Source organism: Herpailurus yagouaroundi, unplaced genomic scaffold, assembly GCF_014898765.1.
Source record: "Herpailurus yagouaroundi ecotype Mexico unplaced genomic scaffold, PumYag 159, whole genome shotgun sequence".
NCBI lineage: Eukaryota > Metazoa > Chordata > Mammalia > Carnivora > Felidae > Herpailurus > Herpailurus yagouaroundi.
Genome location: NW_024412400.1, coordinates 9,829,129 through 9,849,683, shown reverse-complemented (window position 1 = coordinate 9,849,683; position 20,555 = coordinate 9,829,129). Strand labels below are relative to the sequence as shown.

At 42.8% G+C, this 20,555-nt stretch overlaps 1 long non-coding RNA gene across 1 annotated transcript; it reads left to right on the top strand.

Moving 5' to 3' along the window:
• The first annotated feature begins 10,320 nt into the window (after nucleotides 1–10,320).
• On the top strand, nucleotides 10,321–18,342 carry LOC121033308 (uncharacterized). Its single transcript, XR_005791818.1, has 2 exons — nucleotides 10,321–10,382; nucleotides 18,059–18,342. It is a non-coding gene; the product is annotated as an uncharacterized LOC121033308 (long non-coding RNA).
• Nucleotides 18,343–20,555: the final 2,213 nt, after the last annotated feature.

Here is a 20,555-nt window from a genome sequence, read left to right as displayed (position 1 = left end):
GTAACATACATAACTTTCTATTGTTACTCTGTTCCATCCAGACACAAAGTAAATGACCTAAGGGAATCAAGGTCACCACGAGGCAGGCAGGACTGAAAGCAAATCAACCCTTCTTTTTTGTTTGCATCTTGTTTGCTTTCCAAGGGGAAGGAGAAATACCTATAAGTTTGAATTTCAGGGGCAGAACTTTGACTCAAGTTCAGTAATGATTGAACAGCTTAATCAGTTGGCTTTGCGTGGTTTATCCCGGTCTAGAGAGAAGGATATTCCATAGTTCCCAACCACAGAGTAAAATTCCTGCTGGTGGCCACACTTGGGGTTGAGGCACTGAGAAGCTAATGAGACCCTGAGAGCCGCTTCCTTATTGAGCTGGGAGGCCCATGCTGTTTGTGAGGGTGGGCGCAAGCATGATAATGCATCTGACCTCAACCCAGCCTTCACCCAGACATTCACGACAACCTGCAATTGATTAAAACACTATCTCCTCAAGTGCCAAATCCAGCGTGCTGCCGCCTCCTTCCAGCCCATTACCCTGCCACGGCTCATCATCGGCCTCTAATGGACACTGTGTCAACATGGGCGTGAGACTTGAGGACAAAGCAAATGTTAGTGTATCGATTGGAACAGTCTCTCTGGGGTTTCCCAAAGTCAGCTCCTGGCTTGATGCTCTCAAACCCACTGAGAGTGGGCATTACAAAGAGCACTTGTTCTGGGGCCAGATCTCCCTTGTCTGGTTTAGGGAATGATGAAAGCTTCATTTAAAAATCTCAATGACATGGGTATTGAAGAGGGCATCTTGTGGGATGAGCACTGGGTGTTGTATGGAAAACAATTTGACAATAAATTTCATATATTAAAAATAAATAAATAAATAAAACAAACGTTAAAAAATTAAAAAAAAATAAAATAAAAATCTCAATGACAACCCCCATTACTATCACTTCTAGCACCAGCAGCTACCATATGGACCCAACTTTACAAATATTATACGTAGGCATTTAACACACGATTTTCCAAAACTTGCAAAACCTTACAAGGTAGGTATGAATTATAATCTTGTCCCAGGGGGGAAAACTGAGGCTTGGAGGGGCTAAACGACTTTACTCCAGCCTTGTAAGTGATGGAGATGGAATGAGTATCTCCCCAAAAGCCATAGCTCCCCCACACAGCCCACTCCACACTCTAGTTCTGTATTGGTGTTAGTTTTTCTCTCCATCCATTAGCTAGAAAATTGGTCTCCAGATTTTTTTTTTTTTACAATAATAGTGGCTTTTAAAAAATTTATTTTTATTTTTTTATAATTTACATCCAAGTTAGTTAGCACATGGTGCAACAATGATTTCAGGAGTAGATTCCTTAAGTTCCTTACCCATTTAGCCCATCCCCCCCACAACCCCTCCAGCAACACTCTGTTCTTTATATTTAACAGTCTCTTCTGTTTTGTCCCCCTCCCTGTTCTTATATTATTTTTGCTTCCCTTCCCTTGTGTTCATCTGTTCTGTGTCTTAAAGTCCTTATATGAATGAATTCATATGATATTTGTCTTTCTATGATTGACAAATTTTGCTTAGCATAATTCCATCTAGTTCCATCCGTGTAGTTGCAAATGGCAAGATTTCATTCTTTTTGATTGCCGAGTAATACTCCATTGTGTGTGTGTGTGTGTGTGTGTGTGTGTACCACATCTTCTTTACCCATTCATCCATCAATGGACATTTGGGCTCTTTCCATACCTTGGCTACTGTTGATAGTGCTGCTATAAACATTGGGCCGCATGTGCCATTTCAAAACAACATACCTGTATTCCTTGAATAAATACCTAGTAGTGCAATTGCTCGTTCATAGGGTAGTTATATTTTTAATTTTTTGAGGAACTTCCATACGTTTTCCAGAGTGGCTGCACCAGTTTGCATTCCCACCAGCAGTGCAAAAGAGATCCTCTTTCTCCGCATCCTCGCCAATACCTGTTGTTGCCTGAGTTGTTAATGTTAGCCATTCTGACAGGTGTGAGGTGGTATCTCATTGTGGTTTTGATTTGTAGTTTCCTGAGAATGAGCAATGTTGAGCATTTTTTCATGTGTCTGTTGGCCATCTGGATGTCTTCTTTGAAGAAGTGTCTATTCATGTCTTTTGACCATTTCTTCACTGGATTATTTGTTTTTTTGGGTGTTGAGTCTGATAAGTTCTTTATAGATTTTGGATACTAACCCTTTATCTGATATTTTGCAAATATCTTCTCCCATTTTGTTGGTTGCTGTTTAGTTTTGCTGATTGTTTCCTTCACTTTGCAGAAGCTTTTTATTTTGATGAGGTTCCAGTAGTTCATTTTGGCTTTTGTTTCCCTTGCCTCTGGAGACGTGTTAAGAAGTTGTTGCGGCCAAGATCAAAGACGTTTTTGCCTGCTTTCTCCTCGAGGATTTTGATGGTTTCCTGTCTTACATTTAGGTCTTTCATCCATTTTGAGTTTATTTTTGTGTATGGTGTAAGAAAGTCGTCCAGGTTCATTCTTCTGCGTGTTGCTGTCCAGTTTTCCCAGCACCACTTGCTGAAGAGACTGTCTTTATTCCACTGGGTATTCTTTCCTGCTTTGTCAAAGGTTAGTTGGCCATACGTTTGTGAGTCCATTTCTGGGTTCTCTATTCTGTTCCATTGATCTGAGTGTCTGTTTTTGTGCCAGTACCATACTGCCTTGATGATTGCAGCTTTGTAATACAGCTTATATTACACTATACAGCTTGTAATACACAATACAGTTCGAGATTGTGATGCCTCCAACTTTGGTTTTCATTTCCAAGATTGCTTTGGCTATTCGGGGGTCGTTTCTGGTTCTATACAAATTTTAGGATTGTTTGTTCTAGCTCTGTAAACAATGCCTGGTGTTATTTTAATAGGGATTGCATTGAATATGTAGGTTGTTTTGGGTAGTATTGACATTTTAACAATATTTGTTCTTCCTATCCAGGAGCATGGAATCTTTTTCCATTTTTTGGTGTCTTTTTCAATTTCTTTCGTAAGCTTTCCATAGTTGTCAGTGTATAGATTTTTCACCTCTTTGGTTAGATTTATTCCTAGGTATTTTATAGGTTTTGGTGCAATTGTAAATGGGATCGATTCCTTGACTTCTCTTTCTATTGTTTCATGGTGTATAGGAATGCAACTGATTTCTGTGCATTGATTTTATATCCTGCGACTTTGCTGAATTCATGAAACAGTTTTAGCAGTTTTTTTCATGGAATCTTTGGGTTTTCCATATAGAGTATCATGTCATCTGTGAAGAGTGAAAGTTTGACTTCCCCCTGGCCGATTTGGATGCCTTTTATTTCTTTGTGCTGATTGCTGAGGCTAAGACTTCCAATACTATGTTGAATAACAGTGGCGAGAGTGGACATCCCTGTCTTGTTCCTGATCTTAGGGGGAAGGCTCTCAGTTTTTCTCCATTGAGGATGATATTAGCATTGGGTCGTTCATATATGGCTTTCATGATCTCGAGGTATGATCCTTCTATCCCTACTTTCTTGAGGGTTTTTTTTTTTTAATTTTTTTTTCAACGTTTATTTATTTTTGGGACAGAGAGAGACAGAACATGAACGGGGGAGGGGCAGAGAGAGAGGGAGACACAGAATCGGAAACAGGCTCCAGGCTCCGAGCCATCAGCCCAGAGCCTGACGCGGGGCTCGAACTCACAGACCGCGAGATCGTGACCTGGTTGAAGTCGGACGCTTAACCGACTGCGCCACCCAGGCGCCCCTCTTGAGGGTTTTTAATTGCTGTATTTTGTCAAATGTTTTCTCTGCATCTATTGAGAGGATCATGTGGTTCTTGTCCTTTCTTTTATTGATGTGATGAATCACATTAATTGTTTTCAGATATTGAACCAGCCTTGCATCCCAGGTATAAATCCCACTTAGTCGTGGTGAATAATTTTTTTAATGTATTGTTGGATCTGGTTGGCTAATATCTTGTTGAGGATTTTTGCATCCATGTTCATCAGGGAAATTGGTCTCTAGTTCTCCTTTTTAGTGGGGTCTCTGTCTGGTTTTGGAATCAAGGTAGTGTTGGCTTCATAGAAAGAGTTTGGAAGTTTTCCTTCCATTTCTATTTTTTGGAACAGTTTCAAGATAATAGGTGTCAACGCTTCCTTAAATGTTTGGTAGAATTCCCCGGGAAAGCCATCTGGCCCTGGACTCTTGTTTTTTGGCAGATTTTTTATTACTAATTAGATTTCCTTACGGTTATGGATCTGTTCAAATTTTCTATTTCTTCCTGTTTCAGTTTTGGTAGTGTTTTTGTTTCTAGGAATTTGGCCATTTCTTCTCGATTGCCCATTTTATTGGCGTATAATTGCCAATTATTGGCGTATAATATTGTCTTATTATTGTTTTTATTTCTGTTGTGTTGGTTGTGATCTCTGCTCTTTCATTCTTGATTTTGTTTATTTGGGTCCTTTCCTTTTTCTTTTTGATCAAACTGTCTAGGGGTTTATCAATTTTGTTAATTCTTTCAAAGAACCAGCTTTTGGTTTCATTGTTCTGTTTTTTGGTCTTGATAGCATTAATATCTGCTCTAATCTTTATTATTTCTTGTCTTCTGCTGGTTTTGGGTTTTATTTGCTGTTCTTTTTCCAGTTCTTCAAGATGTAAGGTTAGGTTGTGTATCTGAGACCTTTCTTCCTTCTTTAGGAAGTCCTGGATTGCTATATACTTCCCTCTTATGACCGCCTTTGCTGCATCCCAGAGGTTTGGGCTGTGGTGGTATCATTTTCATTGGCTTCCATATACTTTATAATTTCCTCTTTAACTTCTTGGTTAGCCCATTCATTCTTTAGTAGGATGTTCTTTAGTCTCCAAGTATTTGTTACGTTTCCAAATTTTCTTGTGGTTGATTTCGAGTTTCATAGCATTGTGGTCTGAAAATATGCACGGTATGATCTCAATCTTTTTGTACTTAGGGCTGATGTATGTCCCAGTATGTGGTCTATTCTGGAGAATGTTCCATGTGCACTGGAGAAGAATGTGTATTCCACTGCTTTAGGATGAAATGTTCTGAATATATCTGTTAAGTCCATCTGATCCAGTGTGTCATTCAAAGCCAATGTTTCCTTATTGATTTTCTGTTTAGATGATCCCTCCATTGTTGTAAGTGGGGTGTTGAAGCCCCCTACTACTATGGTATTATTACCAATTATTACCAATTCTTTATGTTTGTGATTGATTTATATATTTGGGTGCTTTCACATTTGGAGTGTAAATGTTTACAATTGTTGGGTCTTCTTGGTGGATAGACCCCTTAATTATGATATAATGCCCTTCTTCATCTCTTGTTACAGTCTTTATTTTAAAGTCTAGATTGCCTGATATAAGTATGGCTACTCCAGCTTTCTTTTGTCGAACATTAGCATGATAGATGGATTTCCATCCCCTTACTTTCAATTTGAAGGTGTCTTTAGATCTAAAGTAGGTCTCTTGTAAACAGCATATAGATGGGTCTTGTGTTCTTATCCATTCTGTTACCCTATGTCTTTTGATTGGAGCATTAATCCACTGACGTTTAGAGTGAGTAACTGAAAGATAGATATTGCCATTATGTTGCTTGTAGAGTTGGAGTTTTTGGTGGTGTTGTCTGGTCCTTTCTAGTCTTCGTTGTTTTTGGTCTTTATTTATTTGTTTATTTTTTGTCATCTTTTCTCCCCTCAGAGAGTCCCCCTTAAAATTACTTGCAGGGCTGCTTTAGGGGTCATGAACTCCTTTATTTTTTGTTTGTCTGGGAAACTTAATCTCTCCTATTTTGAATGACAGCCTTGCTGGATCAAGAATTCTTGGCTGCATATTTTTCTGATTCAGCACATTGAATATATCCTGCCATTCCTTTCTGGCCTGTGGATAGATCTCCTGCAAACCTGATCTGTCTTCCCTTGTAGGTTAAGGACTTTTTTCCCCTTGCTGTTTCTTGATTCTTTTGTTGCCCGAGTATTTTGTGAATTTGACTATGATATGCCTTGTTGATGATCAGTTTTTGTTGAATCTAATGGAGTCGTCTGTGCTTCCTGGATTTTGATGTCTGTGTCTCTTCCCAGGTTAAGAAAGTTTCCTGCTACGATTTGCTCACATAACCTTTCTACCCCTTTTTCTCTCTCTTTATCTCCTGGGACCCCTATGATTCTGATGTTCTTTTTTTAATGAGTCACTGATTTCTCTAGTTCTTAAATCATGTTCTTTTGCCTCAGTCTCCCTCTTTTTTTTTCTGCTTCATTAATCTCCATAAGTTTGTGCTCTATATCGCTGATTCTCTGCTCTGCCTCATACATCCTTGCCGCCATGGCATCCAATAGAAATTGCAACCCAGTTATAGCATTTTTAAAATTTTTCATTCTGACTAGCTTTTACTTCTTTTGAAAATCTCCGCAGAGGGGCGCCTGGGTGGCTCAGTCGGTCAAGCGTCTGACTTCAGCTCAGGTCATGATCTCACGGTCCATGAGTTCAAGCCCCGCATCGGGCTCTGTGCTGACAGCTCAGAGCCTGGAGCCTGCTTCAGATTCTGTGTCTCCCTCTCTCTGACCCTCCCCCATTCATGCTCTGTCTCTCTGTCTCAAAAATAAATAAACATTTAAAAAAATGTTAAAAAAAAAAAAGAAAGAAAATCTCCGCAGAAAGGGATTCTAATCTATTTTTGGCTCCAGCTAGTATTCTTACTATCAAGATTCTAAATTCTGGTTCAGACATCTTCCTTGTATCTGTGTTGGTTAAGTCTGTGGCTGTCATTTCTTCCTGCTCCTTCTTTTGGGGTGAATTCCTTCGCTTCATCATTTTGAAGGGAGAAAATGAAGTACGAGGAAAAAAATTAAAATTAAAAAAAATTAAAATTAACAAATTAAAAACAACACACACACACCCACACACACACACAAATCAAATAAATGATGCTAGGTCCTAGGTGTGTTTTGGTCTGGGTTTTGAAAGGGGCTTGATAGATTAGAGAAAAAGGGAAAGAAAAAAAAGAAAAAAAAAGGAAATTATTTGAAAATTTGAAAAAATGAATATATTGAAATAGAATAAAATGAAATGATTGAAGTAAAATATTATGTGAAAAAATTTACACAAAAGTATAGTAGAAAAAATTTTAAAAAATATTTTCTTAAAATATTGTTCTTAAAGAACAATTGAAAATAAGAAAAACTTTTCTTTCTGTATTCAAGAAAAGAAATGAAAAAAAATTGAATAGATGGACCAGTGAACAGACTGAAATATGATTGCAATTACTTTGTTTTGCCCTAGAGGTCAAACTATGAAGCACTTTATAGTCCATAAACTAAGCAGGCGGTGAGACTTGCGTTCTTGAAGAACAAGGTTGGCCCAGTTGGGCGGGGCTTAGTGTAACGGCTCCGCTCTCCACTAGATGGCGCTGCTAGACTACCGGGGCGGAGTGTTGCAGCGCTCGTAGGTGCCTATGCACATGCGCGGGCGCGGTTAAAATGGCGCCACCCAGCCACCCATTCTGTTCTCCCGGATCAGCGATCGCGCGCCTGTCCTCTGTTCAGCTTTCGTCCACTCCCCGCTTTTACGCTGTCCGTGACCAAGCCCCAGGCAGCACCTCCCTCCTGAATTTTATCTCAGATGCGGCTGTTTTTCCCAACCCCTTACTTCTGAGGGACTGCGGCTTTGACCCATTCAGCCCTCTGCAGGGGGCTCTCACCGAGCAATGGCGGGGTGCCGGTGACACCCAGGAACGTTCACGGACCTTGCTGCTGCCGATGTCCAGAGACAGCGGCTGGGTGGCAGCCCGCCCCAGAAAAAGTTCACGCGATGGTGCAGCAGCAGCGTTTCGGGGATTATGGAAAATGACAGCACACATTTGGCACCAGGCTTCACCCCCAACGATCTTGTTCCAGCACCAGTGAATGTGGTTGTTCTCTTGGGTCCACTGTGGCCTTTGCCTGTGGGGAATTCTGCCAGCAAGGGAACCGCCACTCCCCATGTGGCCCGAAGACCCCTGGACTCGACTCTGTCCCTGGGGATTCGCCCTTCCCACCAGAGCACCGCCAGGTATCGAGCTGCGGAGTTTCATCTGCGCTCCCCCTGTTTATAGAGTCTTAGTGGAATTTAAACCCTCTCCTTTCTCCCTTTTTAGTTCTGTCCCTGCGGCTGTTTCCACTTTTCCACTTTCTCTGCAGCTGCTTTTGGCAGGGTGGTTTTCCCGTACCCCGCCCCCCACCCCTGTCTCAGTCCTCTCTCCATAAGCAAAACAGCTCCCTGCCCTCCATGGCTTCTTTCTCCCCCAGTTCACTTCTCCACGCCACATACCTGCTGAGTTCTGTGGTTCAGGTTGTGCAGATTGTTGTGTTAATCCCCAAATCAATTTTCTAGGTGTGCAGGATGGTTTAGTATTGATCTGGCTGTATTTCGGGGATGAAAGACACCAAAAAGCTTCCATGCTGTTTCGCCATCTTTCTTTCTTTCTTTCTTTCTTTCTTTCTTTCTTTCTTTCTTTCTTTCTTTTTTCTTTCTTTCTTTTTAATGTTTATTTATTTTTGAGAGAGAGCATGAGCAGGGGATGGGAAGAGAGGAGTGGACAGAGGATCCAAAGTGAGCTCTGCACTGACAGCAACAAGCCCAATGTGGGGCTGGAACTCACTAACCATGGGATCCAGACTTGAGATGAAACCAAGAGTTGGACGCTTAACTGACCAAGCCCCAGTCTCCAGCTTTTCAATTAGGACTTTGTACTGAAGAGGTTTCAGGCAACTAGCACAGAACAGTGAATCATGTTGCGGTGCACAGTTCAAAGTCTGGGCAATTGAAGTCCTGAGAAATAAAGTAACAGTCTCAGCTACACAAGATAAATCAATAGGGAAGGCAGTGTGGGGGCCTGCTGTGTTTCCAAACTTCTGTCATGATAAAAATGACCTAGGGTGGCTGTTAAAATGCTCATTCCTGGTCCAAGCCCCATATCCACTGAGCCCTATCTCCAGGTATGGGGCCCATGAATGTGTATTTTTTTTAAGTCTCTAGGTATATCTGATCTTTGGGAAATGGGAGAGACTGGTTAGTGGCAAGAGCAGGGGTTGGGAAGATTCAAAAGATATAGGGTCATTCCTGGCTCTGCCCTGACTTTTGAGTCACTTCACTCTCTGAGCCTCATTTTTCCAACCTGTAGACTGAAGTGAGTGAACACGGCTGGGCTAGCCCCACAGTGGTGACATTGAGGGACAGCTGTGAAGTGATGGGTCTTCTGATTCCTGGGCCCTTTTCCCACTTCCCAGTGCCATGTTGGGACATAGGCTCCTTAATATTAAGGAGCAATGATGCTGCTGAAGATCTGCCATCAGGAGGGTCTGGGATGGTGTGTGTGTATGTGTGTGTATGTATGTGTGTGTGTCCCCTCATTGTCTGGTGCCATATTTGTCCCGCAGCATAGCTTGGCCACGTCAGTTACTGGAGTTGAGAAGATTGTATCTTGCTCACCCTCAGGACACTACTTTCTAGAATTCCCCTTAAGTGGTGGTTGGTTTTCTTTTTGAATCTGAAGCCTACCTACGTCTGGGGTTAGCAGTGAACCAGGCAGCCCCTGTTCGTCATTGCTGTTTCCTCCTTCCTAGGGAGGAAGACTTCTTTAGCTCTTTTGAAGCAAGTCTGCTGCTCCATTTTCTTGTCCCTGCCCATCATTCACTGAAGGTTTTGGCTCCTGCCTCACTGTTTCCCACCACAGCTAAGATCGTCATTCTCAGTGGCCTTAGTGTTTTTGTAGATAAGCCACCAGCACCCCAACATGTCAGCTCCTCAAGGGCGTTGCTTGCAAAGATCTTGGTCTTGACCTCACTTCATGACCCCCGTGGCCATGCCTCGGCCTTGTAATGACTAGTAGCTTTGCCATCTTCAGAGCCTTCATCTTAATTTTTTTTTTCAAAGTTTATTTATTTTTGGGACAGAGAGAGACAGAGCATGAACGGGGGAGGGGCAAAGAGAGAGGGAGACACAGAATCGGAAACAGGCTCCAGGCTCTGAGCCATCAGCCCAGAGCCCGACGCGGGGCTCGAACTCACGAACCACGAGATCGTGACCTGGTTGAAGTCGGACGCTTAACCGACTGCGCCACCCAGGCGCCCCATAGAGCCTTCATCTTAACACCAAACTCGTGGAACACTACCTCATATCTTTCCATGGGGTTCCCTCCAACAGGTCTCTAACTCTGACAATTTTTTGATTCTACTGGGATATCGAAGGATTGACCCTCTCAGCCCTGCTCTGCCCCTCACCTTCCCCATGTCCTCACTTGTCTCTTGCTCTTGCTTAGATTCCAGGGCCGCCATTGTGATGTCAGCATGAATCCTCATCTCCCTTGCTCCTCTTTCCTCTCTCTGATATACTCACCTGGCTACTCAACCTCAGGTAAATTCGACTCTTCACCTGCTCTATATTTGTGCCCAAGTAGTTCTACATATTTAGGGAAGAGGGGTAAAACCCCCCACAACACCATGTTGACTGGTGTCATTTTAAATAAACTCTTGCCAACCATTATCAAGTGGGCCTTTGCATTTCCAATCTATTTCACACTTTCTCCTCTCTCGTTAAACCTCCAACATCTCCTCCCTAATCCACCCTCTTAATGGATGATGTTGCTTCCTATTTCACGGAGGAAATAGAAGACTTCAGATAAGACCATCTGCAGGCTCCCATCACACCTGCCCCCACACGCTCCTCCCTCCCTTCTGTGCTCATGGATGAACTGCTGATGCTCCCCGCTAAGGCCAACCTCTCCATTTGGGTCCTGGATACCACCCCCTCTCACTTACTCTCAGACTGTACAAGAGACAAGTGATACTGCACTATCACATTTTGTCTTCCCTACTTGATTGCTTTCATCCTCATAAAAACATATTGTAATTTCTCCCATTAAAAAAAGATCCCTCTTGTGACCTCTCATTTCCTGCCATTTCTTCAAACGGTCCTCAAAAGAATTGTGTAAGTTCCCTATCTTCTCTGCATTAATGTCTATTCTTTCCTTAATCCAACTCCTTGGAAACACATCTGTTGTGGTTATAGAGGGTCTCCATATTGCCAGACCCTATGATCGATTCTCAAACCACATCTTGCTCTCAGCAGTGTGTGACACTGTTGATCACTCTTTCCTTCCTAAAACACTAAATTCACTGTCATTGGGCCACCATAAATTGTTGGTGCTTCTCCCATCTCATAGGTGACTCCTTCTTCTCCTCCTTTATTGGTATCTCTCCTCTGGTCAGTGTTGGTGGGACCCAGGCTCAATCTTCAGGCCTCTTCTCTGTTTTTATCTACTCCCATGTTAAATAACATCAATATTCATCAGTATGCTTATGGCTTCCAAATATGCATATTCCTTCCCAATATTTCCCCTCAAAACTTCAAATTCCCTATTCTACATCTCCATTTGGCTATATAATAGACATCTGTACATACATCACAGCAGCAGTAGAAAATAAATATGAATACAAAGGAACCCAGAGGTCTCAGGTACAGACTTCTTTGTCCTCAAATTTCTGGGCCGCATAGGATGCACAAGTCTCCAGGAGTATGAAGCACCTCAAATACCAGGAAGCCTGCTTCTGGTAGGGTATCTTCTAGTAAGCTGGTCATATAAGCAGGCTTTAGCTATGTGATCAGCCTTAACCATTCAAACCTGCCCTGCTATCCGAAGTAGGTACAAACCAACAATCTAATTATTTTACTAACTAATGCTGACAGGTTGATTCATCCTGTTCCAAAGTGAATCACTTGTCTTTCGTTAGTACATTCTATACCACTGGGCAAGGGTCATTTGTCTGGAGATAGGCATGCGATCTAGATCATTTAGTATTAACCTGTGTATGCAAATACCATGACAATGAATAAGGCTTTTTTAAGCCTACGGTTGGTGGAGCTGACAGAAACATTGCAGGTAGGACAGGAAAATATTCCAGCTGCTCCTGCCATGCTGGGAGAGGTCCAGGGTAATCCACCTTCCCCCAATGGCCCAGCTGGTTCTTCTGGGCAATGGTGTTATATCAGGGGCATCAGTAGTGGTCTCTGCTATTGGTAGGTTGTGAAGGTCAATTTTGGGAAAGAGACACAAACCCATGTTGTTGAGGACCTGCACGAACTCCATCCCTGATACCATAGCCACTGTGCTTGCCCATCAGGTGTGACTGGTAAAGAGGCTGCTGACATCCGCATCTCTTTTTGTTAACCAGATTATTGAAAGTCTCCTCTCCCACAGGTGCTCTGTGATGAGCATTCACCCAGGACAGAGATATCCTTGCACTCTGTACCCATTCCAAGAGGTCTGTCTGCACATCTCTTTCTTGGATCTCTTTGTTACCAGTCTTCCATTTTTGTTCTCCTGAATCTCTGATCATCCAGCCAAACCCTTAGTACTTCCTGAATCACCATAGAGTTCTACCTCTGACCATCCATCTTTCTTTTCAGGGACCAACTCACCGTATTGCTTAAAATTCTGCCCTCAGGGAGATTTCCCTCTGTACGATGCTATAGTAGTCTACATCTAGTAGGTGCAGCACCCTGTGTAGACCCATCCATAACTCCCAGTCTAGCTCCCAGGTTTTTCTTCCTCAATCACCTGGTCATCAAGGACTTCCCACAAAGCCATAGGTGAGGCTGGAGGGAGTGGAGGGACCATAGGAATCTGAGACTGAGCACCTGCTGAAGCAGCTTTCTTACGCTTTCAGGACCTGAGCGAGCCCAATATCAGGTCTGTCGCTTTTACTCGGTGACGATACGCTGCTGCACACACAAAGCCACCTTTGCAGCTTGGACAATCAGACAGCATCTGGTTCACAATGAGCAGTTCAGATTACATGGTCACTTGGTCTCCTACAGTCAGCCCTAGTAGCAATGGACAAGCTGCTTCTCAAAAGGAAAGCCGTTACTTCTGGAATAGAGCACAGCTTTGCTTCGAAGCCCTAGGGCACTAAGCTGTGACTCTATCAAGGCTCTCCCGAGGTTTCATGGAATTAGTTGCCGGAAGAGCTAATGGACCCAAGTCCGCCACCTCCTGGTCCGCCACTGCAGTTGGGGTTCCAGGAGGCAGAAATTTGCTGCCCTCCACTAACACGTCTGCAACTTGCAGCCAATTCCCAGTAGCAATGCAGCCTTGAGTGAGGCTACTGGAAGGGGACAATGTAGGCTGCAGCAGCAACTCTGGCCTGATGAGTCCCCACATGCACCATTCCAGATGAAGGAGAGTCTGTTACCTCCTTTCTGCCTTTGAAATCTCTGTGAATGTAGCTCAGTGGCGAAGCCCACGTTGCACCTGCATCCCACCTCTCAGCCCCCTCGCTCCTGCAACCCAGGGGAGAACGCAGAAGTGGGCGTACTGCTTGTTAAACTATCTCTTCTTGCATGAGACATTCATTTACTTGGAGAGAGATGAAAAGGGCTGTACAAATCCTGAGAGATCTGACTTAATTAGGCTAATTTGTTAAGTACTCGTTGCAGTGAAAAACATTTAAGTGAATGAAGTTTAATTGTTTTTTTTAATTATTCATTTTTACATCGTGTTATATAAGTTCCTGATTTAAAGAGCAAAATAGGTCTGGCTGTGAAAATCAGCCCTCGTGTTTCTCACCTTCCTCAAGAAAAACAACAACAGCAAAGGTTTAATTCTTTCAGCTGATGGTTTTGTATCTACGGCCCATTCTCTGAAGAACATGCTATTATCTTGCTTCTTGGCTTGTGTGAAATTGGGGGTTTCCTGGCACTAGGGAGGTTGGGGTTTGATTCTCTTTTGCTCCTTTATCCCCACCACACACACAGAGTCCCCATGACCCCCATCCTACCAATATGATCCAATTATAATTTGGGTTCTTTCAACATTTGGTCTCCATCATCCTATGAAAATGCTTTTCATAGCTGAGCCATGGAATATACTATGATTACTTCTCTTTCCTGAACAAAGTGCTCTCCTTTTTAGTGAATTGTTATCTGTGTTTGCTTGTTTGCTTAGTTTCCTGTCTACTTCACTCGTTCAGCCCCCATCATTCCCCCAGTTGTCCAATTCTCCTCTCAGAATGGGCAGATCCACTAGATTTTCTTTCAGTTTCTCTTAAGGAAATCTCTCCCCTGGTGCCTTCTGACTGCTCTAGTCAATACGGTATTTGTCTCCTGCACACTTACTGTTCTGAAATTTCCCTTTACCACCATCACTTTTGCCTCGCTCCTGGGTTAGATCCTTTGTTTCCTAAAGCCCATGCCTTCCTCTTTCTTGGTTTATTCGCTTGTTTTATTGGAGCACATCCTCCATAAGCTTTCTTAGAAAGAGTGCATGGGACTTTTTTTGAAATTTTTTGAGACTTTGTGTGTCTGAAAATGTTTTTGTTCCACCCTGGCACTGGTTGATATTATGGTTGGGTGTAGAGTTCTAGATCAAAAACAATTTTCCTTTATAATATTGATTACATTGCTTTTGGTTACTCTGAAGCCCTTCTGATTCTGGTTCTTTGTATGTGACCTGTATTTTCTTCTTGGGAGGTTGTAGGATAGTCTCAGTATTCTGAAGTTTCATGATGACATGCCTCAAGTACCTAAAGATCCAATATAATAGAACCTGTCAATCTGGAAATCTATGTTCTTCGGTTCTGGGCAATTGTCTTAGATTATTTTGTAGAGCATTTCTTGTTTTCTGATTTCCTTGCTTTCTCTTCCTGGCCTTCCTGTTATATGGATGCTGTGCATCTTGTATTTGTCATTCATTCATTTAATATTTTTTCCCATTTTTTTCTCTTTGATTTTTTCCTTTACTTTCTAGAATATTTCTCACCTTCTTTCTTCCAGAACTTCTACTGATTTTTTCATTTATATTGTCATGCTTTTTAACTTTCAAGGACTTTATTTGTTCTCTAAATGTTCCTTTTCTCTCTCTCTCTTCCTTCCTTCTGCTCTCCCTCTCTTTTCCTCCTTTCCTTTCACTTTTTCTTTCCTTGCTTCCTTCCTTCCTTCCTTCCTTCCTTCCTTCCTTTTCTTCTAATACCCTGTTCTTGTTTTGAATATGCATTATGTATTTTTCTATGGTGGATTTTGTTGTTAGTTTCTTTGGTAGTAGAGTATCTCCTCCATAAAAATTTATTTATTTATTTATTTATTTCATTTAAAGTCTTTTCTCAAATGTCTATTGATCCCTGCTCATTGGTTCATGTTAAGAGTGGGACAGCAAGGAGCTGATTGGAAGCTTGAAGGCCATGGGTGGACTGTTCTTGGAGACGATGGGCTTCACCACAGGGTGGTCTGCCTGGGCTGTTTCCTTGTGGGCATCACTGAAGTCAGGTCTTCAAATCTGCCTTCTTAGGCTGGTCGTCGTCCCCAGAGAAGGCTGTGGAGCCTCCTACCTAGAGTGGATGGGCCTGGCTACCCATTCTTAGAGCTACTGTGGGAGGAAAGTTGAGGACTGGGCTGGGGCTCAGTTGTCCAGTATATAATTGTTTATTGAAACGCCCTGTTTGTGGTATGGTACTCCCACTCTGAACTGTGTCTGATGTCCTCAATCCAAAAACCCTGCCTTGCCCTCCCCAGATAACAGAATGACAGTTTTCTGGGAGGTGGGAGGGGCAAGCACTGGCTGCATGGAGTGGGAAAGGAGAGGTGGACTTTAACTGATTCTTAAGCAGCCTATGGGCCATGTAGCCCTTTCTTTCCCCAGACCTCCAGAGTAACCAGTGGCAGTCATTCCTGGCCTCCCTCTGAGGGGCAAGCCAGGCTGCATTTGCTCTGCTGCTGGTGGAAGTTTCGCTTTCTGGGAGCACTCTCAGTCAGTTGCCATAGACCCATCTGCTGTCTCACTTTTAATATGCTGTCAAGTTATCTCTTCTGCTGGGAAAGTTTGTATATTTAAAAAAATTCCTTTAAACTAAAATTGGGGCAGTTTAGGCAGGTGGTTTAGAGCAGGGACCTTGGGTTCAGTAGATTTGGGCTCTAGTTCCAGCCCTACGACTTACTAGTCATGGAAACTCCTGAAAGGTGGTCACTTTTCTGAGCCTCAGTTTCCTGATCTAAAAAAAATACTGGAACAATTTTAGGGAAATTGGAAAACTAATGTAATAATTGGGGTTATATGAGGATTATATGAGATGTACACAGGACACAGTACACGTTAGACAGTCAAGAAGTTCTAGCTAGTATTATCTCAATTATAGCAATAATAATTTTCTTGATAATGAAATATCTGCATGACATATAATTGTGAGTAGAGTAAAAGCCTGGTAAATGATGATTTGTCCAAGGCTATCTCTTCCCTGGCACTAAAACTGTCTACAAAGATTACACACACACACACACACACACACACACACACACACACACAAACACAAAATTTGTATGCTGTCTGCTGTGGGCAAATTTAGTACATTCAGTGATGAAGGAATACCTTTCTAAAACTTGTTGAGCAAGGAACTAAGAACATGGATCAGCCATTGGGATGTTGCATAGTCAAAAAGTATTGGTTATTGCTATTAGTAAAAGGCTTTGTAAGTGCAACATTGAGCACCACTCCTGGCACAGAGTAGGTGACTGAGATGTATTCTCTGAGTTTGATCTGTTTTCCTATTCCTTCTGCTTGTTGGAATGTAATTGGCTAGCCCTGTTTGCAACAATTGACATTTTTAAAACTTTTAAAGTGCTTGTTAGAATACACTGTGATCTGGAGGATGTTTCTTTTCCCTGGAAGAGAGCCCCAAATGTTAGCTTTATGTGCCTTAGAATAAGAAGCACAAATCTGAGTGTAATCCATTTGGATTCTAATGAAAGCCTGTGACCAGAACTCAGCCTTCAGGAGGTATTTTGAAGGGCAAATGTAAATAACAGTTTATATTACTATTTCTTTTGGCAAAGGCAGGTTTATTTCTGTAGAATTTTATCTACTACAGTGATCTCTGCCCAATGAAATGGGAACTGGCAAAAAAGTCAGTAAATCGCTTAAGCTTTCCTGTGAGCTCTGGAATTTAAAATACTTGGGATTTGGGGTCACTTTTGTCATTTCAGATAGGTTTTCCTTCCAGAAATTTCTAATTTATTATCCCAGCAATAAATTCTGGCTTCTTCTAGATGCATTCTTTCTTCAATGTTGGCTTTCATTTTTTCCAGCTTCTTTTAAAGTTCAGAATCATACGCCAATTTTAAGACAGTTGGCTTTGATTGTTCTATACAGCCAGCAAAGAAAAGGGCCCACCTCATCCCTTTCTCATTATTATGAAATTCTTAAATAATCTCTTGGTTTAGTTAACTCATTAAAAAAAACTTTCTTTAAATGAATTCATGTGGATTGAAGTACTGAAATCTGAGAAAGACAAATTCAAGATTTTGTCTAGGTCTTGAAGTAGGCATTTATAAAGATGGTCAAGGGATAGTTTAAAGAGCTGGAAAGATCCAACATTGGTCGTAATCTCTTGCCACCATAATGCCATATGACAAACTATCCAGATGTCAGTGGACTCTAACAGTAGGTATTTATTTTTCTCTCTTATGTCTGCAAGTCATAGGGCCCACCCAATTTAAGCTTAGCAGGGCTCAGTGGGACTTCACTACAACTCACAGGTAAATGACTTACACTCATTGAACTCCAGTTTACCCACCTGTAAAACAGGGCATTAAACATTTCCCTCCTTTGGAAAAGTATGTCTGAAGTGCAGGCTTAGGCCTTTGGCCACAAGTGATGAATCCGGGGTCGGCACCTGACCCCAGTGTGATACTCTGATTACTTTTTGAAGAGTTTGGGATTTTGCAGTGAGAAGCACAGAAGCTAGAGGACAGGTAGACTGAGTCACTTTGATGGCACAGTTCTGGAAACATCTAAGGAATTTGCTCTTAGTGCTGACGTATCTGGGTTTTTTGTTGGTTCCTGCCCTTCTTCTGGAATCCGTGAGATACCATGACTACTTCCAATAAACTTCACCCTCTGCTTAAGCAAATACGGTAGATTTAAAATATGGCCTCCAAATTCTTTGACCTTCTTCTTAAGAGGTGGGGAGGGGGTGTCTGTTAATTAGTTATCGCATGACTATTAACATAAGTGGAAGTTACATTATGCCATTTTCCATCCTCAGACCTTAAGAAACTGGCAGCTTACACTCTTTTCTCAAGAGGTGCTTGCTTTTGTAACCAAGCCCCCATGTTGAGGGGAAGCCCAAGCTGCCCATAGAAAGGCCCGTGTGGAGAGAAACCACCAACGAGCGCCATCCTACTTGCAATATGACTGAACCACATGGGAAGTAGAGCTTCCTGCCTCAGCCCAGCTGTCCCAGTTGATTCCATGAGCAGCAGAGACAAGCCATCTCTGCTGAACCCAAATTGCAGATTTGTGAGAAAAATAAATGACTGCCATTAGTGTAAGCCATTCCGTTTGGAATGGCTACCTAAGCCGCAATAGATGAATGGAATAACCAGCTACAGTTCTACTTGTTTTTTTTTTTTTTTTTCTACTTTCTTTTCTGTTCCTTACAACCAGAAGCAGGAGCACAGAGATGAAGCACTTAGATCTGGACTCCAGTTGCCTGGATCCAAGTCCTGCCTTTGCCATTTGCTAGGTGTGACTTTTGGGCCGGTTGTGACATCTCTCTGCACTTAAATTTTCTCACTTGTCAAATGAGGAGAGGAATAGAAAATAGTCCCCTCTCACCAGGTTGTTCTGAGAATTAAGTGAGATTATGTATGCAAAGTATTTAGTGTATTTCTGAATCTGGCTTCTCTCATTCTGATTCATACAGAAGTGGGGTTTGGGAATGGGCTGCAACATACCAGAGCTTCCCATGTGGAAGCAGCTGAATTGAGGTGGCGTGGGAAGAAGTGAGGACCCCCTGATCCCAGCAGGGGATACTGGCAGGGCTTTTACACTCAGGGGCAAATATAGTCCGTTAAAATACCTCTCCCTGTCGACTTGGGGCCAGATCATGTGACCAGTGATGAAGCACTTAGGGGCAGACCAGCAAAATATCAGAGTATTTCAGAAGTTGGAGATCATCTACAGACTTTAGTAAATGACTCCAGGAAGAGATAAGCTCCAGACAAGCTGGACTGACCACCTGAAAGCAGAGTGACAACAGAACAGAGACACTTGTTGCTGGTGCCCTGAGGCCACTGGGGATCAAATAGTCATGGCCTTCTATATCTCAGAGGCTACGTTCTCTGCTGCCCCCAAATGAGTGCCCTGATGAATATGCAGGCTCCTGGATGAGAGATGCCTAGGAGAAGCCTAGGAAGGCAGGGATGCTGATTTTGCACATACCCTAGCACCTTCTGCTGGGACATTGGGCATTTTGCCAACACTGCACCTCTAGGAACATGGATGAGTCCTCATTGGTTTTGTCTATACTGCGTGTCCCTGACCCCTTGGCTAGCTCTGACAGGTCCAGGGGAGAACCCAATCTTGCTCCATCCAGCACATTCTCTGTCCTTGAACTGAAGGGCCTAGACCTTAGGTTGCTGAGTCATGGTAATGCAGAGGGACGGTCAGCAAACCTGCTGCCGAGTCCACAGACCTGCTGTTGGCTTCTGCCTTTCCTCCAGCCTTGGGTTAGCTTTTCCTTTTTTTTTTTTTTTTTTTTTTGTTCTGTGGGATCCAGCAGTATTTACCTAGTAGCGACTGCTTTTTAATTAAGCTTCTCTCTCGTTTGCCACCCTAAGACACTCATCAGAATGGAGATTTAAAAAACAGAAAAACAGCAAATGCTCTGCTCTGTGGGCACACGGCGATGGTTCAAACAGACGATACATAGTGAAGGTTACCAGCCCTGTGCCTGCACAAAGTGGGTCATCAGTACCCTCTCCCTTCACCTCTTTCCTTCTCTTGAATGTACTTTGGACACACGCTCATTACCACAAAAGGCCAGGCTGCTCTGGAGTACAGTTCTCTTGCTTCAGGAGCCTGCAGCCCTCTGCCCATCTCATCTGCATGCTAATGCAATTTCTGAGGATGATCTATCCTAAGCGTGGCTAAAATTCCTGGGAGATTTATTATGTTCCCTAGTTCTATAGATCAGGGACAATTTTTTATAAATTCTTGCTTTTGCTGAACAATTTAATATGCCATTGTCTAGGCAACGGAATTCTCCTCAATTAGATTTTCAGGCTAATGTGGGGAGGAACTTTCCCCCTTCCTCTCCAGCAATATTAGGAAAGGCCATAAGTCCTGCTCAAGAACACAATTTGCTGCCGCCTCGTGAGGACATTCAAACCTGACTCTCTTCCACAGCAGTCCGCATCCTCCCTTCTGCTCCAGGCTGCTGTCTTGGTGAGGTGGTTGAGGCTGCCCGTGAGAAGAGCCCACAGCTACCATGGGGTCTGGGCACTGGCCTCGAAGAAAGGCCCCCCACCAGGGGACATTGATCTTGGAGAATGAATCACTGCCTCAGTCGTGTAAGCTCAGAAATTCAATCTTTGAAGTCCAGAAGTTATTAGGCGCCTGAATAAACATTGCCAACGAGGAATGAGAGATGAGAACAAACCAGAAAGAGAATTTGCTACTTTCAAGCAGACTGAAGGTTCGCACCAGCAGGACGAGCACATTCTGTCCCTAGGGGCGTCGCTCCTCAGGAAGCCAAGTTA